General features: G+C 49.5%; 1 long non-coding RNA gene across 1 annotated transcript; it reads right to left on the bottom strand.

The window, feature by feature from the left end:
• Window positions 1–349: 349 nt before the first annotated feature.
• Window positions 350–12,547, bottom strand: LOC110347510 (uncharacterized). The gene is made up of 5 exons (XR_015450903.1): window positions 12,169–12,547; window positions 7,820–7,964; window positions 4,986–7,152; window positions 3,064–3,158; window positions 350–2,314 (listed from the first exon to the last, which is right to left on the bottom strand). It is a non-coding gene; the product is annotated as an uncharacterized LOC110347510 (long non-coding RNA).
• Between the last annotated feature and the right edge of the window lie 15,344 nt (window positions 12,548–27,891).

A 27,891-nucleotide genomic window follows, 5' to 3' on the forward strand; every position in this document is an offset into this window, starting at 1 on the left:
ATAAGGCCGTAAACGGCTCTGACTCTATGGAAGCCACACTCCCTTGGCTCATTTGGCCTGGAAGAAGCCAGCCACGAGGTACACGAGTCCTGCAGCGAGGCTGGGAGCTCTTTCACCCACACTCAGGCCTTTCAGGAGACAGCAGCCTGGCCGACGGACGGCTGGACTGGTTTCTCCTAAGAGACCTAAGCCAGAGACCAGATCAGCTGTGCCTGAATTCCTGACCCGCAGGACTGGTGAAGGAATAAATGCCTGATGCTGGAGGGTTTAGAGTTATCATTATTAGACAACTGGTACACGTTGTGATTTTTATTACCTGTTGGCTATATGTTTACAAATAGTCCTTTTGTTGTTTTCTTCCAGTGATAATAATTTGAATATATCAGTTATTTTCTACCATGATAAAAATAAAACATTTCTAGCATGTCAGTGAAATGAAATACTCTTCAGGTTTGTGTCCCAAAATGTAAAAAGACTAGATCATAGTTGAATACAGAAATTTCCCTGAGTCTTTGAGGACCCAAAGTCCCTTAAGGAAATTCCAATTTATTTTTAAGGGTAGCAAATGAGGAGATTTGGGCTTTTAGGGATTTCATCTTTGGCTTCAAGATGAAAAATGGTGGCTACAGTTTCTTTACCAAGAATATTCAGGAGCACTGCAGTTCAGCACACCCAGCGTGACAGATTTTAAACTGCAATGCCCAGGGCACTTGTGGGTGTGATGCTGTAAGAGATGTTTTGTCTTCACTCTGTTGCCTGGCATGCTGCTCTTCAAGTCCATGGACTCTTCCAAGTGATAAGTGTCTGTTGCATGCTAATGACCCAACCACAGATGGCACGGCGGGCAGTTCCTAGGTAGCTTCAGGAAGGGGGCTGATCACCAGGAACACAAAGCAGGATCACAGAGGGGAGCTTTTAACTTCCTCTCCCTCAGCCTCCAGGGAGGGGAGAGGGCCAGAAGCTGAGCTGATCCCCAATAGCCTGTGGTTTAATTGATCATACCTACATTACGAGTTTCCATAAAACCCCTCAAGGATAGGCTTCGCGGAGCTTCCAGACACTCCATGGCCTCCCCACAAATCTCTCCCTGTGCATCTCCTCTTCTGTGTGTTTTATGATAAATCAGTAAACATCATGGTTACTCTGAGTTCTGTTTCTAGTTGCTGGGTCCTCTGCAGCAAATTAATGGGAGCCAAGAAGGATGTGGGGAGTTCGTTTACACCTACTCTGTCAGAAGCAGGGAAAACAAGCTGAGGGTTGGGACTGGTTTTGGAAACTGAGGCTGCAGTCTTGAAGCCTGACTCCCAGCCTGTGCAGTCTGATCTATCTCCAGGTGGGCACTGTCACAACGGGGTTGCTTGGTGTTCGGGAATCAGCGCCATCTGGGAATTCTTCGAGGACTGAGGGCTCACTGCCAGCACCAGAGCCTTGATGAGGAGAAGGTGAGTGTCCTTCACGGAACCTCCCCTTCGTGGTGGACCCCACAAGCCTTGTAACCGAGATTCACTGTGCTGCAGGAAAGCGACCTGAACTGCAAAACAAATCTGGCCCCTAGGGTTTCAGCTTTGTTATAATCCAACTGTGCAAGTGTGGAAACTACTCTTCCTACTACAGATGGATTAGGACTTCTCTGCCTTGTGTCAGTGTTCAGGTTAGCTGCCAGAGCATGAGTTTACATCCCTTGTTTCCTGATTAAGGGAGCTCCTCACGGTGCCCCTGTGCATCAGGTGAGTAGCAGCTCCGTGTAAAACAGCCAAGTCCTCGTGCAGTAGATGAGCTTTCAGGGACAAAGTTCCTTCTGGGACCAGGTGACAGAGGGTTCCAGACAGAATCTCAGGAGGCGAGACAAGGTGCATGAGGGCTGTACAAAGGCCGATCCCGCAAGAGCAAAGGGCATCCTCGCAGCAGAGGACTCACGGTGTAAAAAGCCAGGCAGCCCCTCTGCAGGTGGAAGAGGGCGTGGAGGTGAGGAAGACAGCCCAGGAAGGCTGTGCTCGGTCCGGGAAATGGCCCAGAATAAAGGCAGCAGGGTGGTCAATGGGAGGAAAAAGCCAAGGAGAGGTTGGACCAGAAAACCCGATGGAAGCTGGAGATGGTGGGAGAGGATGAGTTAAATCTGTGTGGCTGATGGCAGACCAGAGTTCACAGGACAGTCACGTCTGTGCGGTCTTCACAGCTGATCGCTTTTTATTTTTAAGGCAGAAATGCCGGGCCTTAAGTCAGAGCCAGTGAGCTGTGGCTGTTGGAAATCTGACTAGCGCACAGATAACAGACTCCAGGTCTTCCTTGTAAGCTCAACCAAACAGCTTTTCCTCTAAAATAAACAGGGAGAATGCTATAATTCAGATCTGGAGTGTCCCTGCAGAAGTCTTGCATGTTCAGGAGTGGGGTTGTTGGAAGGTGATGCATCGTGAGGGTCCTCTACCCCTCAGTGAATGCATCCTTTGATGAGCTCATGGCTGACTGTGTGTTAGGAGGTGGAGCCTGGCTGGACGAGGTGGGTCACTGGGCCATGCCTTGGGCGGGTCCATCTCCCTTCTCAGCCCCTCCTTTCTTCCTCTGCTTTCTGGCTGCCATGAGTTTAGCAGCTTTCCTTTGCCACACTCCTTCACCATGCTTTTCCTTCCCTTATAATGTATATATTCTTCATATACATTAAATATATACATTATTCTCTCCTTCCCTTGGCTGACCATGGACTGGATCCACTCAGCTGTGAGCCAAATTAAACCTCTCTTCCTTCAAGCCCTGGATGTCAGGTTTTGTGTACCAGCAACAGGAAAGAGACTAAGAGAGGCAATATCACCAGGTGGTATAGGGTAAGAAGATGAACTTATGTGTGTGGAAATTTCTACTTCTTAATGAAAGGTGAAAATGAGTATTAGTTACAGTCTCCCCAAGGGGACAGAGCAGTGCAGACCCAGGCTTCTGATGCAGGATCTCTGCCCCATCCAGTGACCCTGGAAGAGGGGACCATTTGGACACAAGCTGATGCTAAGCAGTAGGGACTGAGACAGAGTGGACTGCCTGGTCCACACCATTCTCCGGCCCTCACTCGCTCACCGTTAATGGAAGGTCAGTCCTGTGCTTCATATCCTTTACTGTTGTCATGAGTCAGAAGTATGCAGCCTGTCATCAGCCTTTAAATGTCAGGAAGGCTAAGAGGAGGGAAACAGCACAATTGAAAGTCTAATTGACAAGATAAACAGAGGGGCTCCTCAGGAGGACGTTTTGTCTCCTTTGCCTTAGGTAGTTAACTTGTTTCAGATGATTATTCAGTTCAGTAAGAGATTCCCAATCCAACATTCAGATGACTATGCAGAAGAGCTGTTTACCTTTAGGCTGGGGAAAAAAATCCCCCTTCGTGTTTCTAATTGGCAGCAGCTCTGTATCTGTGCTGTCGGGCAAATCTGAAATAGCAAGAACAGGTCCTGTCTCTGGCAGGGCTTAACTGGAGCTGACACTGTGCCATGGTAGAGTCCTTATGCTGACACCGATGGGCACGGCCCCAGAGGTCCACTGTGTACCTGACAAGCTGGTGTCTCTTGTCACACACACACACACACACACACACACACACACACACACACTGATGTTCTGAAGGCTGGAGAAGCACTGGTTACAATTCCTCCTTGGTTCCTCATTATCTTTATGGTGTTTGAAGATTACTAAGCTTTTATGAAGGCTAGAGATCTTTCTTTTAAAGCAGAAAAGATGTTCTTCCAGAGAGGTTTGCAACTGCCTGGAACATGCCAGGTACTCAATCAGTGTGACATTTCTTCCCTCACACAGAGAAAAGGCGAGAATTTCAGGTGAGAGCTGCTGCTTACACTCATATCAAATCCTCTTTTCCATTCCCCTCTCCCTTTCCTCAGCCAGCATCATCCTCCAAGACTAGGGTGGGACTCGATCCTTCTGCACGGGAGTAGGGCTCAGCTTGAATTGGTCTCCAAAGTAGATCTTTTTTCCAACAGTGAGCCGAGAGCAGCACACAACAAACCCAAACTATGTGATGTCAGGGTGTTTAAAAGATGATCTGGCCCACAGTATTGGGATAGCAGGACCCAGGAGGTCGTTGTCCTGAAACACTGTCCTTGTTGACCTTAATGGCTTCTGTGGTGTCTGTCTAGGTGTCCCCCCCAAGCCTCAGGTAGTCAAGGGTGGAGCCTTTTGGAGGCGGCTGGATCTGGAGAGTATTCAGCTCAGACGAGGGTGTGCGACGTGGTTACTCAATCAGGCCAAGGTTGGCTTGGCACAGTTCTGGGTGGGGTTAGGTGTGCCCCACGCTGGGTGTGAGTGCTACCTGCTCTAAGGGTGTGTAGGCTGGATAAGGTACAAGGGACAGGAGGGGCCCTGCTTATCGCTTGTCACTTATTGCTGCTGCTGCTTGTCTTCCGCTGCCTCCAGCCTGCTGTGTGGCACCCCACTGCCAGCCACCCATCCTCTATGGGTTAGCTATGGACTGAAGCCTCTTCAACCTGTGAGCTACAGTAAGCCTTTCCTCCTTTAACTTTGGGTGTCGGATATTTTGTCTCAGCAAAAAGAAAAGTAACTAAGATAAAGCAGATACTATAATTGTCTCTATTTTTGTGTCTAAGAAGTTGAAGCACAGAAAGATTAAATAAGTTCCACGGAACCAGGCATGGTAACACAAACACACACACACAAACACACACACACCTACCTAAAATCCCATAATTCTGGGAGGCTGAGGCAGAAAAGTCACAAGTTCCAGCTCAGCCTGGGCAACTAGAGACTTAGCAAGACCCTATTTTAAAGTAAAAGACAAAAAAGGCCCGAGGACATAGTTCCATGTAAAGGCCTTAATTTCAACCTCTAGTACCACAAAAAAATAAGTAAATAAATAAAATGAAACAAAAACTTGCACAAAATCACAAAGCTCACATACTATGTGGGTAATATTTAAACAGAAGTAACCAAGTACTAAGTCTGAACAGCTAAAAAGTCAATTCTAAATATCTTACCCACAGAAACAGAGAAGCGAAGAAGCCCTGGAACAGCACTCCTTGTCAGGTACCTCCAACAAGAAAGACAGCCACGCTTGTCAGTGCCAGACACTAATCCCCTCCGAGGGGAGTCACAGGAGAGCAGCCTCCTTACTGCATATGTGCTGCTGAGCTGTAGGAGAGAGAAGTGCCCCAGTTTCCATTACCATTATCAAATGTTATGAATGTTTAACATGGTCATGCACCTATTTAAATCATATACTTAAGAAGTATATGCATCTGTGTGTAGCATGCTCATGTGTATGCATATGTATGTACACATTCCTACATGAGTATGTAATGGTAAATGCGTAGATATCCAGGACTGCCTCAGACATCCATGTACTCCTCATATACATTACACATGTAAGGGTCTGTGACTACATTTACGTGGTTCGCTAGACTATTTTGTCCCCACACTGCATACTCACCTTTCCAAGTACTGGGGGTATCTTCACTGTGATCCCTCTACAGTGACAAGCTCTGCACAAGTTTCCTGCTAGTGCACCTACCATGATCTTGATTTGGGTTCCTGTGCTTCCTGTCCTTGGGACACCTAGCATTCACGGCTGAAATTTGGAGCCCTGAAGGTATGGCTCAAGAGCTAGAGGAAAAGCTCTACAAACACTCACACCCTAAATTGGGAGTAGACACACTGCCAAGGAATCCGATCAAAGAGGGCTGGCAGCGAACAGCCAAACAGCTGCCTCTACCTAAGCAGACCGAGACTCTGAGATGCAGTGTACAAGGTCCCAGAATCACCTGCGGGTGCAAGCCTGTGTGGGATGGGCTCCCCTCCATCTGCTCCCCACTCTGACACCCTGGGCTCCTGTCTCTGCGATCTCGTTCTCAAGGGCCAACTCATAAACCTTCACCTCGAATTCTACTTTGGAAGACAGTATGGTAAGACAGGCCATACTTGATATATACGTTCTTCACTCAGTTGTTTGGTTTATTGGTTAGTACAGTAAAAGTCAGAACCTCAGCAGGCAATGTTATAGGGTTCATTACCTGTCAAGGGTCATTGTTTCACTTTATAGCTTTAAAAGGAGGACTTTCTGTTGCATAAAGGTTTTCAGGCTGGGAAACATTTATTGCAGACCAACAATGGTCTGGTGATCAGAGTTGGTGAAATGGTGATTTATATCAGTGTGTCTGGGAAACAAATTGAAATCATTCTCCAAGCCATACCCCAGTCTCAAGAAAAATTATGTAGTATCATATACAAGTCCTACTGAGGACATGATGACTTAAAGGGCAGGTATTGTATTAAAGGCATCACGTGGCTATGTGAAATATTAATGGTAGTGATACTGACTCATTGTTTACACAAAAAGAAAGATGGCGGATGGCTGTGAGTCCTACATTGTGGTTCCACTTCCAAATGGCAGCTTCTTTTGCTGATTCAGGTTCAGAAATGGGGTCCCTCTCTGCCTACCAAGCACACTCTGTCACTTCTCATGGCTATCAATAAGGCTGTGCAGAGAGGTCAGATGTTGCCACGAGGCCTTGCCAGGCAGGATCAGTGTTCAGCTGCATGGTCCCTGGTACGGATCCACCTCATGCACTGTGGGTCGCTGGCTCACCAGGTGCAGCGAGGCTCACCCCGACTCAGTTTGTGACAATGAAGTGTTTGCAGATGTTGGCAATGATACCCCCTGGGGAGCAGAACCCTGCCTGCTGAGCACTGCCTAGGGATGCAGACGCCCCGCTTGGTGTGACGGGGTGCCATACACACAGAGCAGAGGGCCACTGCGAGGGGCAGTTCACTCACACTGCATAGGCTAAGCTGCAGGTAGAATGAAGAAACTACATAAAGAATGAGCAGTAAGGGAAGAGGGTGCTGGATAGAAATACATAAAGAAGATACGGGTCAGTGTTAATAGCGATGCTGTGTGGATTCCTCCACCAGCTGTGAACTTCTTAGCTCCAGATATCTCAGTCATGATGTTCATACGACCAAGAGCCCTTTCCTGTGAAAAGAGCCGATCCATGGCGCTGCCGAATGCGCAGCCCCCTCTGAACCCCAGACCTTTTCCACCTTGGTCACAGCTGGCTGGATGAAAGGCTATGCATGCACTTGTGCACCTGACGAAGCAGCCAATCCATGGTGAGAAGTGCGCTGGGCCCTCAGGCTCTCTTCTCTCTGATGATAAAATTGAAAAATGTGGGGTCAGCGACAGCAGTACTGGGAGGCAAATGGGAAACTCAGAGAAAACTGAGAATCTACACAATGTGTAGGAGGAAGATATGAGGAAGCAGACATTGCGAGTGACCAGAAGCTTCTACGCACGCATCCTCACATACAGAAGCTCAGGCCAGGGCAGCAGTGGATTCCGCTTGCGTGCCCACGGGGAGCCCTTTCCTGCCTGTCCCTGACGCTCACCCCAGGGTGCTGTGCACGCAGCTCAGCTCCCGCCAACTACGGCCCTCACACCATGTGCGGCCCAGGAAACGCGTCACCACTGGCATGGCCTGCGCATTTGTGTGTTGGCTCGGTCTTTTGCCTCCCTGCTCTCAGCTTCCCCAAAGCAAACTCGACACAAGCTGTGTGTTGTCTGCATGGCTGCCATGGCCGTGTGCTGCTCCAGAGCAGCCTCGGTGCTCCCGAGCAGAGAGGAGAGGGCGGCATGGACCGCACACACTTTCAGCTGTGGCTGTTAACCTACCTGTTGTTTACTGACAAGTAGCTTATGCTATATGTTTATTTGCACTGTTTATCTTCCACACTTTATTAATTCTTGAGGCCTAGAAGAAGCAAAGTGTTGTCAAAAAGACCAAACAAAAAGAAAAATGTGTTGGAATTACAGTACCTCTAAGTTGAATAAAGCAGGTATTTGCCTGTCCTTATTTCCCTGTGTCCCACCATGCAGCCAGGTCAAGGCTGAGTCCAGGGAATGACAAAGAAGGTGTTCCAGGCCGTATTGTGTGTCCCCGTGTCTTACTCATTTTCTGTTGCTGTAACAAAATACCCAAGACTGGGTGATTTAGAAAGAACAGGGGTTCACTCAGCTCCTAGCACAGCACATCTGGTGGGCCTTCCTGCTGTATCTCACAACGCAGAGACTGCTGCATGACTTCATAGTCTCGGGTCTCTCCTCCTCTTCCTATAAAGCCACCAATGTCCAACCAAGGTCCCACCCTCAAGACCTCATTCAATCCCAAGGCCTCTGAAGAACTCCATCTGCCTCTCAAGGCCCTACTATCACTGCCATTCACATGTGAACTCGGGGACTGGGCTTTAGGGCGTCAACATGGGAGGTGACTCATGGGGTGGCTTCTAGGTTTACAGGGTCCTTGTCCATAGATGTCTCCTTTCTGTTACTAGAGTCCCTACCAATGGCCACGGGTGGCAAATGAGTTCCCATCCCAAACATAGTGCCCAGTACTCATGGTCTCAGTAATTGCAACATGGGGTGGCCATGTTCAAGGATTGGTTTTGTGTACCAACTTGAGCGGGCTACGGTATCCAGTTACTTTGTCAAGCATAATTTAAGGGTGCTGTGTGTAGCTGAAGTCAGTGATAAGTAAAGAAGGTCACTTTCATTCCTGTGGGTGGGATTCATCCAATTTGTTGAGGACTAAGTTTTCTGGAGATAAAATCCTGCCTCCAACTGCGGTGTTAATGCCTGCCTGAATTTCTAGCATGCTGCCCGGCCCAGGACACTTCACACTTGCCAGTCTCCGTGCTTCATGAGCCAATTCTTTAAGAGAAATCTCTCCCTATAAACATATGTGTCCTACTGGTTCTGTGTTTTGGGAAAATGCTGTTTTGGGATGCAATTAAGATGAGTCAATCAGAGTCCTTCCTCACAGTTTTCAAAGCCTTTTTCAATCTCAAATTGATGAGGATGAGAGAACCCAGAGCACATTTCTATGAGGGTGAGCTGGCCAGAGAGAAAGGAAGCCGACATGCCACACAGGGAGCCCTGCCAGTGAGGGTCCCTGTCCAGGCTCTGAGAGCAGCTGTGACCCGACTCGTCCCATAAACAGCTCCTGTGGGCATTGCACCTCCTGTTGGCTTCCGCTGGTTCGCCACAGCTGTATGTCACGTGCCCGCAGTTATTGGGAGTGATGGGAGGGCAGCACAAGGCTCCCTGCTCCTTTGTATCTGGACCGTCTCTTCACACCCCTTAGTGCAGGGATGTTCAGCTCTGAAGGTCATGAAAGTGGTGACTAATCGCATGTGTCTATTTTCCATGCAGAAGAATTTCAGGGGTCCAAGCCGACACCACTCCGATGAATTCCCACCTCAGCCACCCCAGTGCAGTACACTCTGCCTCCTCTGCCCTCAGCACACTTGTGACAGACAAGCCCTGCGACGCCACAGCTGATCAGCAACACTGCGCATTTTGCCCAAAGAGAAGCAAGCATCAGTGGACCAGGACCTCCCCTGCGAGCCCGGCTCCAGTTGGCTGGGAGGCTCAGGGTCCACTCTTGGGGATTAAATGGTGGTGGCAGTGACACCGAGTTGGGAGTAGAGGTGATTCAAACTCTTGATGCTGGACTGAGGGCATGAAATTCAAAACTCATGTGTCCAGCAAGAAGGAGTGGGGAGGAAACCCTGGTTGTAGCTGGAGAAGTGCCCAGCAGACGCGCAGGGAAGCGGGTGCCGTGGGACAGAGGCCACACACTTGGTCCAGTCCCTTCCCAAGTGCCACAGCTCCCTGCCACACAGAACACAGCTTCCCTTACCTGAGCCCTTCCCAGGCCGCCTCTGACCCCTTCCACTGACACAACGGCCAGGCACGTGTTCAGGGGTATTAGGAAGTATGGAAAGTATGTAAGTGGACAGACTTGGAATCCTACATTCCTACTGATGACAGAACATGTTTTTCCATTTTATTTTGGTTGAGGTATGGTCTTGCTATGTTGTCCAGTCTGGTGTTGAACTCCTGGGCTCAAACAATCCTCCTATCTCAGACTCCTGAGTAGCTAGGACAACAGATGTGTATCCCTGAGTGTGGCTAGATAAATGGAAAAGCTACTAAGTAAAAAACATTGACTTGCAGAATGCAAATTTCAAAGCATCTCTCAATGCTACATAGAGAAAACAACTTTGAGGCCTTTATTTCTTAATTAATGATTTTTCCTCTATGAATAGAGAACTGGTACTTTAAATGAGTATAACATCTATGTATGTTATTAGTCTGTAAATATCATTTCCTGATACGTGTTTGTGACACGTACCGTTTAGCGTCCTTGAGTCGAGCCGGTCCGTGTGTGTAGGGTATCTTCATTCGGTTTTTCCTCCTCTTTCCCTCCCCTCTTCATCCCTTGATCGCCTTCCTCTTTGACAAAGATCTATCTCCCTCTTTCCTATTGTCTATATTTTATTTTGCTCTTTATGTAAATAGCATTTTCGCTCTTGTAGATTTTTTGAAAAGGAAAAAACTCACAAAGCATAGCCAGATTTTGACAGGAGAGTAACCATTGTAATAAAGTAAAGGAAAAAGAGGACAAAACTGTCTTAGCCCTAGAGGAAAGTAAGAAAGGTGTGGAAACACCTGAGAAGGTTTAAAGAATTATGCAAATCCTGTAACAAGATGTGTTGTCGTTATTTCCCTAAATGGGGAGCACAAATTATAATGTCAGTGCAGAGACATAATCTGGGAGCAATCAGAGATGAGCAGTAACGTGCACAGCTTGGGAATGGCTTTCTCAATGGGCACATAGTGTCTGGCTGTCCATTTGTGCATGATGGATGAGCACAGGTACCGTAATAAGGCCACAGCACTCAGCTATGGTAATGGTCCATGACGACGAAAGTGATCTATAAATTACAACTGAACCACAATGGAGTGTAGTCAGCATGTGACAGAGTTCATTCCAGCCACCTCATTCTCAGTTCAGGCCCACCACTGTGATGGTAAGCCCTGAAAGGCCAGGGTAAGAGTTCCATAACACCCGTCTTCAACTTTCTTCATAATTTCTAATCAGAGGTGTGTTAGTCAGCATTCCCATCACTAACACACAAGACCTGACACCCACAACTTCAAAGAGGAGAGGTTAATTTGCCTCATGGTTTCAGAAGATTCAGTCCATGATCTGCTGGCCCCAAGGCTGGAGCATCAAGGCAGAAGGCATCGTGGAAAAAGGCTCCTTAGTTCATGGCAGCCGGGAAGCAGATCAGGGAAGCAGTGTCAGAGAGGAAAGGCCCGGAACTGGATAGCACCTAATCATAGTCACCTCTCTCCGACTCTCCCAGACACATCCAGAAGTGTGTTGCACGATCTCCCTAGCAGATACCAAAGTTAATTAAGTTGAAACTCTGTCCTGACCATCATAAGAAGTGTTCAGATGAAATCTTTACAAACTTGTCCCTAGTCAGCGGTGCTCCCAATGGGCAGGTTTTCCTAGAATTATAACAATAAGAGTCAAGTGATGATAGAAATTATTTACTCATATTCTTGCATTCATTCAACTGACACACATTTTCTTCTGGCTCAACTGTGTGTTGGAAATTGTTACATAGAGGTTCACTATTTCATGAAAGAGATGGTCACGTATAGATTATCTAAGACAACAAGTAGCAATAGGATTATGCTCATAGGATTCTCTGGAAATTCCAGGAAGAGGGTCTTAAACAAGCTGGATTAGGGAAAGCTTCCTAATTTTGATGACTAATGGCTGAATCAATATTAAAGAATGCGCAGAAGCTGGCCAGGAAAATGCAGTGGGGTGGGTGAGAAATTCTAAAGCCAGGGGACTGACTGAGCCAAGTGACAGAGGGGAGACTGTGGAGTGGGAAGCATCCACACAGCCTCTCATGTGGCCTTGGCTTAACTTAGCCCAGCCAGTACTGGTTTTCATTTTTTAAATTTTGCAGTTGTAAAATGGGACAAAGCATAAGCCTGTCTTCTGTGACTTGACACGCTTATAAAATATAAACCTGTAACAAAATTAATTCCAATAAAATCTAAAGCATCATATGAGATATGAATGAAGGTCTGTGGAGGCCCCAGGGAAAAGGAGAAAACTCAGTTTCATAACAGTGACTTCTGAGCAAGGCCCAGTGCGTGAAAACCTCCTGGGGGAGAGAGCCACAGACTGTGGCAGTGAGGGTGAGTTGCCCCCTCTCTTGAAGAAGCTAGCAAGGACTGGAGCAGTGGATTCCCCTCTCCAGGAGAGGGCTAGAGGGCGTGGTAGGAGATGCACATACCAGCCTTCCAAGATGACCAGGAAGCTTGTCCTGACACGAAAGTCTCATGACCACATGACGTTTTGTTTAGGAAGAGGAGCACAGGGGGACTACGGAGGACCTCAGTCCACCCCACTCACTCCCACAGCTTCGCCAACTGTGGGCTTCACGTGCTTCCTCCAGGGCAGGCAGCAGACAGTATCTGCTGTGAAGGAGCTCAGCGCCAGTGCCAGAGACGAGCGGCCTCCGCAGCTTCTCACCACGCTTGTGCTTAACTTCCCACTAGGCGGGTCTTGCTGATCAGCCCCTCCCTCGCTGGTAGGGCAAGCCGCAAGAACCAAATCTAAACCCAACTCTTCGCAGGAGCCAAAGAAATCAGGTACTGTTGTGGCTGGTGGAGTGGCGGTGCGGGGCATGCTGGGACATCGGGAGGCCAGTTTGGGAAGCGTGCAGAGGGAGGGAATGTCTGCTCGTGGGCAGGGAAGAAAAACCTGGGTGGGCTGGGTCTTGCTTGGTGCTCAGAAGTTTTGGGGGGCTGGTTATGGTTTATATCTACATGTACCCCAAAGCCTCGAGTGCTCATAGGTGGGGCTTTGGGGAGGTTATTGGATCATGGGAGCATGACACACACCAGATAGATCCATGGATGGTCACTGAATGTGCTGTTGGGAGGGAGAAACCCTGGTGGAGAAGGTGAGTCACTAGGGCCGTGGCCTACAAGGCTCTCTCCTGCCTCCTCCTTTGATCTCTCTCTCTCTGCTTCCTGCCACCATGTCATGAGCTCTTTCTCCTCTGCCAGGCCCCTCTGCCAGGCCACCCTGCCTTGGAGCCAGCTGATTATGGACTGAAACCTCTACAAACTGTGAGCTAAATAAACCTTTCCTCCTTTAAATTGTGGGTGTCAGGCATATTGTGTTAAGTATTCTGTCTCAACAAGGAGAAGTAACTAAGACAGAACTCAAACATGAGCTCAACAATTCTCATTTCTGAAAAAAAATAGCTATGTGATGGGTGATATGCAGCATAGGAAGAAGTCGACAAATGGCCTGACAGTGACTCAGATGCTTCTTCTCCTGTGTATAAGACAGCAGGTCATGAAAATGCTAGTGGGCAAGAATGTCTGGTTTTCATGGAGACCAAGGTCTTACTGGGAGTGAGGCAGAAATGTGGGACCCTACACACTTCCAAAACACAGGGCAGGATGCCAGTCTAAGTAGATATTAAGAGTATGATCTGGCCGAGGACAGGGAAAACAGTGGGGCTGGAGTGGAATGACACAGAAAGTGGCTTCTGGCAGGCCCGCAGGTGCCCTGGATCAGCTCTCTGAGGACTGTGGCCCCTGGAAGCTGGGAGCTCTGACAGGGTTCTGTCCTGGGTGGGTTTGGCTGCAGGGATAGATGGGCCTGGACCACCCCTCTGTGCCACCCCTATTGGGTGAGCGTGTCCTAGAAGGCCAGGGAGAGGAGGAACAGTGACCTCAGAATACCATGTAGTGCACCTGTGTCGGGGAAGCAGGCTGAGGGCCAGCACCATGTCCTACAAACACTACTTCTTTATGGCTACAATCCTATGACACCATGTGAAGTTCCAGGAGGAACACAGGGGCCCACAAGCCCAGGAGCACACAAGAAAGAAAAGTGTTAGGGTTGAACCTCCATGTTGTGCAGATTCCATTACACCTTCCCAGAGGTGCGGCTCGGATTCCCCAGTCTGTATACCACGCTCATAGTTCCTTCTCCTTTCATTTCTTTTTGCTCAGCCTTCGGGAGCTATTGCTTATCCATCTTGCGTAGCAAAGAAGAGATAAAATTTTCTGAAGTAATTTACACCTTTTATAAAACTTGAAACAAAAGAGGATTGTTGACACATGACTGAGATAGACCTGATTCCCAGAGGAAGCAAAGCGAGGAACTTGCTTTGTTTTCTGGCAATACCCGGGAACGCCCGAGAAGAGTCGTTCTACAAAGGCCCAAGGATTCTTTACTTGAATAGTGTATTAGTAAGAGTTTTCCAGAGTGGGTACGTGTGTGCGTGTGTGTGTGTGTGTGTGTGTGTGTGTGTGTGCAGTTTATGAGGGACTGGATCACAAGATGGTGGACACTGGGAAGTCCCACAATCCAGAGGCCCAGGAAAACTGGTGGTGTAATTCCAGTGAGAATCCAAAGGCCTGAGCACCAGGGGAGCTGATGGCGCAAATTCCAGTCCAAGGGCAGGGAAAGAAAGACTGGTTGACCAGCCCCTGCCAGCCAGCAGGAAAGGAAGGAATCCTCCCATCCTCTGCCTCAAGTTTTATCCAGGCTCTCAGAGAATTGCGTGATTTTCATCCACGCTGGGAATGACAATGGTCTAAATCCACAAATTCAAACTCTGATCTCATCCAATCATACACCCCAAATAATGTTTATTCTGGGCATCCCACGGCCCAGTCAAGTTGTAACATAAATAAACATCACCAAGTGTCCATGCTACTGGTGTGTGAGTCAATGAGAGGGAGAAAAAGGTGCAGAAATACCAGTGGGGTTGAGTAAATTAAGGTAGTTTTCATTGGCTATTGTGCAGCAGTTATAGCATTTCATAGTTGTCATATGTCAAGAGTCCAGGAGCATCCTGGCTCAGGAATTCTGGCTCTGCAACCTGGCAAGATTGCTGCCAGAGGTTGGCTGGGACTGGCATCTTTGAAACCCTGACTGGGGCTGGAGAATCCATTTCCCCCAGCATGGCCCACTTTTCTGGCTGGAAAGACAGTATGGCTATTGGCAAAAGGTCGCAGTTCCTCCTCATAGGCCGCTCCACAGGGCCTTCTATGGCTACTGACTTCCTGTACAGGGCACGCCCCAAAGGCCAAGGCAGAGGAGACAAGGTCTGTCACGATGAGGCTTGTCTGTCCCACACCCTCGCTTCTCAGTGCTCTGCGGTTCATCCTGGCCAATCTCGCTTCGTCACTGGAGGAGACTACACAGGGCACAGGTATCAAAGGCAAGACTAACGGGGCATTGGAGAAGGTGCTCACTACGGTTTCTAAGGATGCAGCAGCCTCTTCCTTCCCTACTATTCCTCCATGACTCTGCGCATTCCCTTTCTGCCGCTTTGCTTCTTTCTCAAAGGCCAACGTGAAGGTTCCCTTTTCTAGAAAAGCACTGGCAACACAGGCAGACAGCACTCTGCATATGCATCTATTTCAGAACTCAGGTGCGGGGCTGGGTGCCTGTTGGTCTGCTGACGGTAAACCGAGCATGCTTAGGGACTGGCAACAAGTCGGCACCCAGCAATGCTCAGTGATAGATGATAAGTGCAATGCAATGCAAGTGGGAAGTGCACGGCTAACTGCTCATCACCACCCTGCAGGAAGGACGTCTGTGGCCTGCAGTTCAAAGCTGCCTCCCGAGAGTGTGGGCTGACCCTCAAAGCTGTTAAGAACTAAATTCTCTCCTGTGAGTGCGAGAGGAGTAGGAGGTACAGGATGTGTCCTAGTTCCATGCAAATTTTGCTAGACACGATCCTTTTTATAATCTCTTAATTCTACAATTCCAACAGGAGCATATGATCATAAAATTCAAACATCATCCACATATTATTCCTAGGATTTTATTCTTAGTTACATTTATCTCACCAAACTTGATCAATTAATTCAAATAAATGCCAGATACACCAAAGCAATAAAATGAAGTGAGTTACCAATGGGTAGGTTTCCATACTTAGCAAATTTTTTTTTGGTACTGGGCATCGAAATCCAGTCCTTGTGCTTGCAAGGAAGGCAGCAGAACCACTGAGCTAAATCCCCGGCCCACCAAATTTTTAAACAAAAGTTATTTTCCAGTTGGTTATTCTCCCAGTTATGTGCTTTGATTAATTCATGAGAGGATCATGGTTACCTGTGACTCATCAAGGGCTCCTTTGGGTTGGGATTTTGGAAGTCAGACAGGATGGCAATTTGTGCCAAGCTTCACTGCCATTTCCCTTGCTCTGCAAATGGTTGACACTAGCAAGGTTCCGAGGGAATGATGAACATTTGGAGCAACGGGGATTTTTGAAAATGGACTGAGCCCAGAGCAGCACTCAATGACCTGGACCGGAGCACCGGATTCTCCACAGAGGCTCCATCTTGGTGCCATCTTGCTGCCTCTGTGTGCCACTTATTAAATCCTGTTTCCAGATTCCCAACATGCAAGATTGTGTCTCCTGATGCAGCAGTGCATGTGAAGCCATTGTGCAGGCCATCACCTAATACAGCGAGTCATGCTGAACATGGTGGGTGAGGTGCTTAAACTCCTCGTGCCTCAGTTTCCTTATTTTAAAGTGCAGAGAAGTCTGGCCCCCATGGAACTGGGCTTAGAAAGCACTATACATTAGTAAAAAAAAAAAAATACAATCCCTCTAACTCCACTCCCCCTCAGCTCCACCATTGCAACCGGCTAACGTTTCTGGAGTAAACACTGTGCCGAGGAAGCCTGTTCTGATTCTCACTCCCACAAAACACATTTCTGACCTCTTCTGTGAGATTCTTGGCACTCCACGTTTGTGATGGTTCATCTTGGTTGTCAGCGTGGCTGGATTGAGACACCTAGAAAGCTGGAAAAGCACACCTTACAGTGTGTCTGTGCGGTGAGTCCAGACTTCGGTGTGGTGTAGCCAGTAAACCGGGGGCAGCCTTGGATGTGGGTGGCACTGTCCACTGTGCTGGGCCTCTGATGGGACAAAAGAGCAGAAGGGTCTTCATGAGCTGGTGAGCCTTGGCTGCTGCAGCCCCCACAGACCTCGGACTCCAGAGCCCTCAGCTTTGAGCACGGACTCACACACTCAGATCAACAACCCTCCAGGGAGCGTCCAAGGGTGCAGGCCTTCAGTGTAGCCTGGGCCACACCCTTAGTCCCACTCAGTCCACGGCCTCCAGCTGCTCAGACTGAGCAGGTGCTGCTTTCCCTAGCTCTCCAGCACCCAGATGGCCTTTGCAGAAACATCCAGTCTGACTGTGAACGCCAATCTGATAAACCTCTTACAATTACATACAAGTCTTACTTCCTCATCGCTGAGACAGGAACACCGACGCCTACACTGAAAGGAAGGAGGAGAGGTTGACTTTGGCTCGTGCTGTGCGTTCAGTCCATAGTTGGCAGGCCCCAAGGTAAAAGCGGCAGGGCAGAGGGGCGCCGCTGAGGAAGAGCTGCTTTGCGGTCAGGGAGCACACAGAGAAGACAAGTGGCACTGTGATCAGTGCTCTGAGTCACGCCCCAGTGACCGGCCAGCTCTGACCAGGCCCCACCCTACTGCACATGCCGCCCTGAAAAGAGGTAGCAGGAAAAGCGGAAAGGAGAGGAAGAAATAGAGGAAGGGAGGGAGCATGCGGGGGGAGAGAACGACAAGGTGCAGGTAGACGGGTTCCCCAAGCCCTTTTTCCAGAGGTGGCAAACCCCAGGCTGCAAGCCCAGCTCACCCACCATGCCTGAGCTGCCCTTGTGCCATGGGGGCCAAAGCTACAAAGCCAAGGAGCCAGGTGGGATGATGCCTTGGGGATTCGCTGTGCTCTCTGGATGCAGGGTCCCGACCGACGGTAAGGCTGGGGGTCACCCATCTGCCCCAGGGCAGAGCCCACTTCGCCCCGGGTCTCCCATGGCCCGTGGGGTCCTGTGGGGCTTCCTCCTCAAGTGTGTCACCGCCTGCTCCTGGGACACAGTTCGCACAGCTTAAAGGAGGTAGGGTTTATCTTGGCCTGCCATTCAGGAGCTTTAGTCCAACTTTGGCAGGCTCAAACTTGGAGACAGCACGGCAGAAGGGCCGGGGCAGAGGACGGCTGCTCACATCAGGGCTCCAGGCAGCCAGGAGAGAAGAGCGTGGGAGGGTGATATCTGCCCCTGGTCACCCCCATGACCCTCCCCCCCCCAAGGGCTAGTCGGCCTTAGCCCTCTGTAGGCCTGTCCCCCTGGCAAAACCCCGTCTATGAGCACACGAGGCTCTTGGGGACATCTTGAGCTAATCACAGCAAGTGAGAGGAGGCGACACCAGAGTGTCCTGGAGCAACCTTGCAGCAGACAATAAAGACCCACTGCTGTTTGGAGAGGTGTGGTGGATAGGAATGCCAGCCTCCACACTCAGGTGTGCACTGTAGAAGGCAGCCCAGGGTTTATTTTATTCTAGCACCTCTCTTGTCCCAGGCCTGTTGCAGCATGGGAACTCAGTCATCCTCAGGGCTCAGCCATCCTCCCTGGAATCCCATGGGATGGCAGGGTGCAGGTAGGGGCATGTGGGGTTAGGTCCTGGGCATGCCTGGGTCACATGGGCGGTGTCCTGTCTCAAACAGTCTGCCCGTACCCTTGGGCAGCACCACTCCTGTGCTGCCTGGTAAGTCCCTCCCTGCAGCATTCCTTCCCTTCCGGGGTCTTAGCTCCTTACCCAGATGCTTCTGAGGCCAGGCCACCACCCCACACACCCGCACTACTCCAGGTGCCTCTCCACCACTCTGGCCTCCTGCTGCAGCCCAGGTCTTTGTGGATCAAAGGGGAGACACAGGTGAGCTCCATGCTCCCTTCTGCTTCTTCAGATCGCTCTGCCTCTGCCAAAGCATGCTCTGCACCCCTTGGCTTCTTCCCCAAGCTCCTGGCTACCAAGGAATGTGTAAGGAAAATACCAGTCTTACTGGTGGCTTCTGCTTCCTATCCTGCTACTGGCCTGTGCCTACATGGATAGGCAAGGAGAAAACAAAATAAGAGGTGGTAAAACCAAACCCACAGAGTGATGCCTCAGAATATCATCCAGCCATACAAAATCCCCAAAGCTCCAGACCCTCAGATTTTCACTCTGCAGAGATGGGAGGTGAGGAAGGCCATGTTCGCCCACTGTTCCTGCATAATCTTCTGAGGCTCAAAAGCTGGACTCCAGTTCCTGCACCCTGATGCATGTACATGGTGGGCGGCTTCTGCCTTTCAGCCCCATTTATTCTCCAAGACTGGACCCAACCCAGAGATACGTGCACACAAGGCTAAATTAGCCCAGTGCCTCAGGTGCCTTTCCCTGGCAGGTGGCTGCCATTAACGGGCCCCTTGCTAAGAAAATGCACTCCTTTGTGCTAGCTGCAGCCTGTATTCGTGAGTGAGTAAACCTTTCACCAGCACTGCTTGGAAGATTCACACAGTGTTTCCAATCTTAGAAACATAGTTATTTGGCATCTGCCCTTTCCCCAGAGATGATTGAAGGATGTGTTTGCTTCTTACATCCACGTGCTCCGTTGCTGTTGGTGTAAAAGATGACAGATGCTGATGCTATTGGTGTCTGGAGCGTGAGGCTGCCTCCAAGGAACAGGCAGGTTTTCCAGAAGGGCCAAACGTACCCATGCAAGCACACACACACGTGCACACACGTGTGTATCCGCCAGTGGTGCAGCTTCGCAGGTCTGGTTCAAATATCTACATGTATCCTTTGTGGTCTTCCTCTTTGTAAAATTGCTCCTAATGTCTGAACTTCTTTTCTTGCTACATGCTATTGGCATTTAGAAGAAAGTCATCCAAATGAAGAGAGACCTGTGGAGTTTTCATCATAATTGGCCGCTCCCACCCGCTTAATTGTCCCTCCCAGCAAACATGCGTACCTTCTAAGCCAGCACCCACCCAGAAGCTGGCCGTAGCAGGCCCCGGAGGCGGAAGTCCTTGTGACAGGGCAATTCGTGTTAGAACTTCCAGACTTATAGACGGCGACCATCACTCTCCTGTTACTTCTAGTCTCACAGGTTCAGACCATACCTGTTGCATGCTGTGGTGCGCTGGAATCTTTATCTATTCCTCAACAGGAAGTTGCATGATTGAAGCTGTCTTTCCTTGGGGGGAGTGACTTCCCCAGGTCACTCAGCTGGTGAGTAGGAGCGCTCCTCAGCTCTCAAGTGAAAATCTCCCTGACTCCAGGGCAGCAAATCACCACAACCTCACTGAAATCCTGAACTGATGGATGAATGAGCCTGAGCTGGAAGGAGTCCACAGAATACCCAATCTCTTCAACTTTTAAACAAGGAAGCTGAGAACCCAAAGCATTAAGTGATCTACCCGACAGGGTCCCACCGTCCTGGGCGAGCCCAGGTCCCACACCTATAGCTGTACAAAGAGCTCTTGACTGCTTGTAGACAGCAAAGAGCTCTCTGGCTCATGTTGCAGGTACGTGGTGGAGCCCAGGTCTCGTGGCACAAAGATAAAGAGACAGCAGCAATGAAGTGCTCCACAGGAAGGAGGGAGAAGTCACTGGAGGCTTCCTGTCTGATGCTTATTTTCATATGAGCCAAACAAACTGAATGAAGCAGATCACAGAGGACTTTGTCTGCTGTGATTCAGGATTACTGCTGCTTCCTGTTGGCAGCACTTGGCCTCTTCTGTGCCATCAAGCTGCAGTTCAAAGAGCTTTGTAGTCCTCGGTGCCCAGCAAGATCAGAGCTCCTTAAGGCCTGTTGTGAAAGTGGCTCCACACTCGCTCTCTCCATGGATGAAGGAGCAGAGTGGACAGGGCTACATGGCGGGCAGATGCTCTGCAAGTTCCCCCATGGAAGGAACTGGCTTCATGAGGTCAGGTCTAATTCTGGAAGTAGCTCAAGTAAGAGGGTATGTAAAGAAAATTTCCCCTTGGATTCCCTTGGATTAACAACATATCAGATATCTTGATTTAAGCTACAAATAAATTTCTGGCATACATCAAGACCGTGACTGTCCACATGATCACCATGTGATCTGCTTAGATGGGTGAGCATATCGCCAACAGGAGGTGTCAGGTTACTGTGACCGTTGAGCTCAACTGTGGACTTGATTAACTTGGGGATTAGCAAAGCACACTTTTGGGTGTATACGTGGGTGAGTCATGGTGGCGTGGCCTTAGGTACTATATCTGGTCCCTGACTCCTTCCTTTCTGGTGCTGTTCCCCTGTTCTACTTCCTAGCAACCATGAACTAAGCATCTTTACTCCACCATTCCCTTCCATCATGGACCTCACCACGGACTGAATCCCCTAAACTGTGAGCCACATAAACCTTTCCGCCTTTAAGTTGTGTCAGGTATTGTGTTCCAGCAACAGAAAAGCTGACTAATCCAATTACCATCCTAGCTAAACCTTCCAAGTTTTCTCATTGCCCTCAAAGTACTGTTCAAATCCCTCAGAAAGACTCATAAGTCTGTGGATGAACCCCAAACCCCTCCCCAGGATGTCTCTTGTGTCTCTACGAGGTTTGAGAGTTGTTCTACACAAAAGTACTAAGCTGTCCAAGGAAGGGAGCTTTAAGGTAGCTTAAAAATATGGATTTGCTATTATTTCAATAAGTAATTTGCACTATACGCTTGAAGAGTTTTTAATTTGAAGGGAGACTTTTATAACATTAGCACTGCTTAGTGTTGCTGGGAAAAATGGAAATGTGAAAGATTTTGAAGTATTCATTTTGATAAATAACTGAAAATTCCTGGGTCGTTTTGTTCAGTACTGGATACTGGCAGTGTTTTCTCCCCATCAGTCCCAATCTGTACTGATCAAGGCTTGTGCGTTCCTGAGCCAGAGGCTGTCTGGATGCTCACCCACCCACCCACCTCCCCTGTCTGGGTGTGTGGAGGATGATAGTCCCGGCTCTCTCGCCGCTCAGTGGGGTCCATGTGATGCGGCCTCAGGAAGAGAAGTGGGAGGAAGCTGGGTGCGCAGTGTGCAGGTGGGGCCACAGAGCTCTCCGCACGAACCTCTCTTTCCCCCTGGCTTTCACAGCAACTCTGGAAGGTTGAAGGAGCCTGGATCCCAGGTTAACGTGCACAATCACCCCAGTGCTCAAAGAAAAGCGACAGACGACCACACGAGCTTTATCGTGGTACAGGGTTTGGAGGGGCTGTGCCACAGTGCAGCCCAGTGCTCCCCCGCTAACATGTTGTCCTCCATCACCGCCAGGCCTGACACAGAGGCCTCCTCCCCTCTCCCACCCTTCCATGGAGGTGGTCGCCCCAGCTCCAGGACAAGGCTCCACCAGGGTCCCAGCTGAGGCCTTCCCTGGGCATCACCCTCCACCAATGTCTCTGAGCAGGTCTCACATTCTGACCACGGGCAGCCTTGCCCTCTGATTTTCTTCTCAGTGCCTGCAAAGATGCGGCCCCCCCATCTCAATGTGAGGCCCTCTGCAGGGTCTTGGGGCCGCCTCGGGGCTCTGCTGAGCTATACCTTAGGGTTAGAATCTTGCTGCTGCTCACTCCTGTTCCCTCACAGCCCGACTCCCCTCCTCAGCACTCACCAGAAAGCTTTCAACAGGAAAATCTGCTTCGGCGTCGGCCCCAGGGAAACCAGACAGGGACCCTCTCACTGGCTACCGCAACAGGCTCTCTGTGGTTTGATAACTACCAGGGCTGCCTCTTCCGCTGTGAACGGTGCTTCCCTCCACGCGGCTGCTGGGTCTGTGTTGGTCACTGGCTTGCTACGCAGATACCATGTCCTCCATCCCTGCTGCACCCCGACAGTCTGTGGGGACCCCACTGTCTCCCACAGCGGCATCTACCGCCTTACTGGCTCCTCCCCAGAGAGGAAGAGTGGGGGGCTGGCCTGAGGCCTCTCTGTGGCCTGGGACCTAGCAACGGTTCCAGGACAGAGCTCCTTAGAGCCGGGGAGAGCCCTACCTCAGGGCTCACCTCCAAAGCCAGAGGATGGCTTCGGAGAAGCTCCGTGTGGCAAGATAATTTCTGAAAGCATCACTTAGGCTTGTTCTTTCTGTATCTAGAGATTTCTAAAGATGCGACGTATTTTGTCTGGTTTTCTGTCTACAGTGTTTTATTTTGTTCATCCTGGGGCCCACTCAGTGACTCCACATCTAAGTTTCTGATGGGAAGCCCCCCCTCATCTTTAAGAAAGCCTAAACTCACTGAGCTGTGTGATGCAGGAGGGAAGGGGCCCGTGGCTTCCAGAGATTCCCAGTCTGGGTGAAGGAATGGAGGCCAGGCGTCTCCCAAGTGCTGGGACTGTTTTCTGCCCTGGCAGCCCGATGGGCGTGACCCCTGGCTGGGGAGCTGAGGGAGACCAGAGGGCACCGTGTGGCCTCTCGGGGTAGGGAGAATGTGGAGCCACTGGGCTGATATCTTATGCCCCGTTAGCCCAGCAACTTCCTCGTTCAAAGTCAGATTTTATTCATTTTGAAAACAACTGTGTGACATTTTTTTACAAGCAAATTTGTGGTTGAAAATTCACCCTTAATGCATTGATATTTGAAATGAACTAGGGTGTCTTTCTCTGAAGGTAGAAATATTTCTTTAACTCCCTGAGTCTTTCTTTCTCTTGGTATCCTACGTAAAGGGCTGGGGAGGAGTAAGGCTTTCTCGACTCTGCTCAGTTCCCATTGTTCTGCTAATGAACCATTTCTGAAACATGAAACAACCTTCCCTGTATGCAGCACACTCCACTGACCTCTGAACTCGAATCTCATTGTACTTCTCCTGAGGTTTTTCTACAGCCTTCTTGGAATTAAAGCAAGGCGACTCATTACTCCTTAGCAGCGTGGTGCATGGATTTAGGGTTTTTCAATCTGTAAATGCTGTTCTTGAGTGAAAGACACATAGATTTGCAGTGGCGAAACAAGAATCACTGAACTGGGAAGCGGCCATGGCATCTGGAACCTGTGCTGCCCAGTCCGTGATGCTGCACATGCATGCTACCAACACTGGAGAAAATAATGAGACCCAGTTATTTCAGGAAAATGGGTATTTAGGATGAAGGAGATTCAATCAGTTAGAATTTGGAAATAATTCTACATTCTAGAAAGCCTAGACTAGCTGTGAGGCAGTTCACTTTTGTAAGCTCTATTGCAATATCTTCAAGCTCAGCCTCGATGTTACAGTAGTCAAAGGTGTGAATAAAATGAGACCTTCCAAGATTCCATGGGCAAAGGAGCTGTGGCCTCCCATGTGGGCCAAATTTGCTCTGCTCTCCTGCCGAGTACTCTCCCACCTGCGCTGCCTTCTCTGGGCCAAGAGGCTGAGCTGGAGGGCCTTGGTGCCCCAAGAGGGGCTCAGGGAGGACACAGGTGTCCAGGGCGTGTCCCTAGCTTGCCCTGGCACACAGATGGCAGTGGGCACGTTCCTCTACAGAAGGCACCGCTTCCACCTGGGGACCTTCTTCCCCCACCCACAGCCCGGCTCCGTCTCACCATCCTATTCCCTTGCCAGGGCAGCTGTAATGGCACAAGGACCCCAGATGTCAATAGCCCCAAGGCCGCGTACCCCTTGTTGGTTTTCTCTATCCCGACCTGCAAGTTTATAGATAGCTCTTCCCTGAACCCTCCCAGTTTCCCCTATTATTGTGTGCCAGTACCCTGATGCTAGGTCTCTGTATCCTTAGGTCCCCATGGGGCTGTGCCACAAAAGGTAAGAGGCAGTCAACAGGTGGGCCTACTAGACTTCACTGGAAAATCTTGGGTTCATACCATATCATATCATATCTTATCTTACAATAGTGTATTTATTTGCTTATATCAACCAACTTCAATCTTATAGTAGTATTTGTCTGTACTCATTTTCCAAGGGCTTATATGTACTTCCAAACTCATTTTTAGACTATCAAAATACATATTTCTTTGAAAATTAGTTTTCTTAGGTTTTGATCACTCTAGGCCACTATTCGTCCCCCTGATAAGGAAATAATGCACAACATAGCAGGGTTTTGTCTGTTTCAAAGCTCCCCTCCCCCATGTTTTTGCCAGGACTCATGTTATGTAAAAGCCATCTGCACTGCCAATGTAATGGTTCAGGTAATGCAACTGTCCCAGCATCCTAACTGCAAATGTAATGTACAAGCTGCAGGGTGTTCCCACCCCGCCGGAAGGTTCAAGACACTCTGTTAATCCGCCTCCCACTTCCGTAACCGCGCTGGCCTGCGCGCGAACCAAGCCCCGCCCCACAGAGCTCTGTAAGGTTGCTTCCACTTCTGTCTGGGACTCAGACTTCAGCGTCCCAGCTCTTCGGGGCCCGCTGGCCCAATAAGAGGTTCCCTCCGCCTCTCCAAGTGCCTCTTGGGCTCACCTCCAGGAGCCCTGGAGAGCTGGCACGCTGGGCTGTAGCCGCCCCAACCGCAGCCGGCTCTGTACCTCACCGTCCCTCAAGGGGCTTTCACCTCCAGGACCCTCTTTGTGCATCTCTGCATTTTCACAGGCTACTCTTTCCTCCGCACCCAGCACTCCGTTCACTTACTCATCTATCTAGCAACTTTTAGGTATTTGCTAAAATGTGTTAAGTGTCTGGTAAATAGCAGGGCCCTCAAGGAAAGGGCATAGAAGAGTCTTTCCAGAGACAGGCCTCTCTTCCCTGCTCCAGGACCTCTGGGCTCGTTCTGCTGTGCTCTCATTGACTGGCCCTGTGGCAGCTGTGTCCAGCTCTGTCTTTGCCAGCACACTGAGAGCTTCTGGTGACAGGAATAAGTCTTGGTCTTTGCCACCTCCTCCTTCATGCACATCAAACCCATAGAGTGCACTTAGTTAGAATCACCAGGACCACCTCCTCCCTGGGCACTAATCTGCCCTGGAGAGAGCTCCGGCAGGCCAGCGTCGCTGCTGAGTACTGCAGAGCGTTGAGCACAGGAGCCCTGGCTGATCTGGGCAACTTGGGCTTAAGATAGTGCTTTGGCTTAGATCTAAATGTCCACCAGTGTCCTGTGTGTGGAAGGGCCCGGATACAGGGTGAGCTGTTTACCAGTGGATGCCTTCCTGGATGACTTCACAGCTGAATTTGCCCTTAGGAGGTGGGGCCTGGCTGGAGGTGGTCCCTGAGAGAGTGACCCGGAAGGGTGTGTTCCTGACTCACTCTCCTTCTCCCACCATAGGTTGGCCACCTTTTCCCCAGCCAGGCTCCTCTGCCTTCCTGTTTCTGCCTTGAAATCAGCCAAATGTGGAATGAAACCATGAGCCAAAATAAACTTCTCCTCCTTTAAGTTGTCGGTGTCAGGAGCTGTATCTAGTGATGGGAAAGTAATAAGCTAGGCAGTGACATTACAAACCCAGACAGGACAGAGGCAGCTGGGACAGAGAAGCTGCGCTCAGGGGTGCCCTTGTCACTGGTGCAGGACCCCACCCTCAGCCCTGATCCCACCGAGTCTGAAGTACCTAGCGGGACAGCTGCACTTGCTGAAAACCGATGTAAAGTTTGACCAAGTCCAGGCCAAGCACTCGGCTCATACTGTGCTGACTCATATGCCCAAAATACATCTGATCAGAGAGGCAGAAACACATGACATTAGGTGGTTTTAACTTCCAGTCTCTCTGGTTCTGCTCTCTGAGTGCCAGGGGCGGATTCTAAAGCAGTATGCCTTCTAAGTCTCATCCTGGGGCAAATGAAAGATGAAAATGCATGTGAATATTTTAAGGCCACGAGTATCTATTTTGAACCACATTCACAACCTCTACACCCACTCACGCCCACCATCACTGTGGAATTGCTCTAGCCTAATTGCGTTTTGGAGTTAACATTTCCCTAAATTAACATTAATGAGATTAAACATCACTGGGAGAAGGGCAGGGGTTAGCTCAGTGGTTTCACCGCCTGCTGTGCAAGCACAAGGACCCGAGTTTGATCCCTGGTACCAAAAAAAAAAAAAAAAAAAAATCACTGGGAGAAAAAGATTAAGAATAATATTCTCCTTACAGAGACTTTCAGGGAGAATTTCCTTCTACTTGTCTCCTGGGAAGAGGCGTGAACTGACAGTGCAACTGATTTGATTTAGCTTATGTTAGCAATATTGAAGAAGGTGTGACTGATCCAGTTTCCTTGTCTGTACTGGATTTGAGAAGGGTGCAGCAGACGTTTGCAGCCTATTTACAAAAGCCTGGGTCCCTGAGAAACGGCTTTCATGTTAACGTACCTCAGGCCTTTTCTTGTCTCTGCTGTTATCTTGTCTTTTTTCCACATCTTTGAAGGTTGCCTAAATGCACTATAGGAGAGGCGAAGGTATGCTAGGAATTTAATATTCAGTCCATGTGAGCCCTTACCTGCCCACCTCCTGGCCAAGAAGTCAAATGGTTCAGTGTTACCGGTAATTACCCTCAAAGCAAGGGCAGGGATTTTGTATCTTTGCATCCAAAGACCAGATGGGAAAGGGGGTACTCTATCTGGAAATAGCTGTCACGCCTGTGAGCTCACTGCCACCCTCCAGGATGATACTGCCTGTTTCTCCCATGCATCACTGGTGGCCAGAGAGAACTGAGGGTCTTGGCCTGATTTTTTTTTCAGGGATTCGGGGAAGGAGCACACGTGCCCACATTAACCTGTATATTAAGGGATTCTTGGAAGGCTCTAGATACTGACACTGGTTCATGCTTTATGTTAATTCAAAATTGGAAAATAGAATCCACTGATTCTATCTTGAGCCACACCATTTAGAGCTAAACTGTGCTCTCTCTCCTTTGTATCTTTGATTTGTGTGTGTGTGTGTGTGTGTGTGTGTCCTGTGGATTGAACTCAATCTCTGTGCATGTCACACAAGTACTCTGCCACTGAGCTACACACCCAGCCCTTTCTTTTATTTGTTTGGAGACACTAACCCTAAATTGCCCAGACTGGTTGGACCTTGTGCTCCTCTGGTCTCAGCCTCCTGCATAGCTAGGATTACAGGCACGTGCCACCATGTCCGGCTCTTCCTGTGTCTTAAGAATCACTTGAAAACTCTAGATCTTAGAATGCTAGAGTCAAAAATGATCTTTGCGGTCATCTGGTCCCAGCAGAAATAGACGCACGTGCATGTATGTTTACTTTGAACTTGCTTGCGAAATAAGCTTCTCT

Source organism: Heterocephalus glaber, unplaced genomic scaffold (genome assembly GCF_053883595.1).
Source record: "Heterocephalus glaber isolate CG9 unplaced genomic scaffold, H.glaber_assembly_v1.0 deba00001111, whole genome shotgun sequence".
NCBI lineage: Eukaryota > Metazoa > Chordata > Mammalia > Rodentia > Bathyergidae > Heterocephalus > Heterocephalus glaber.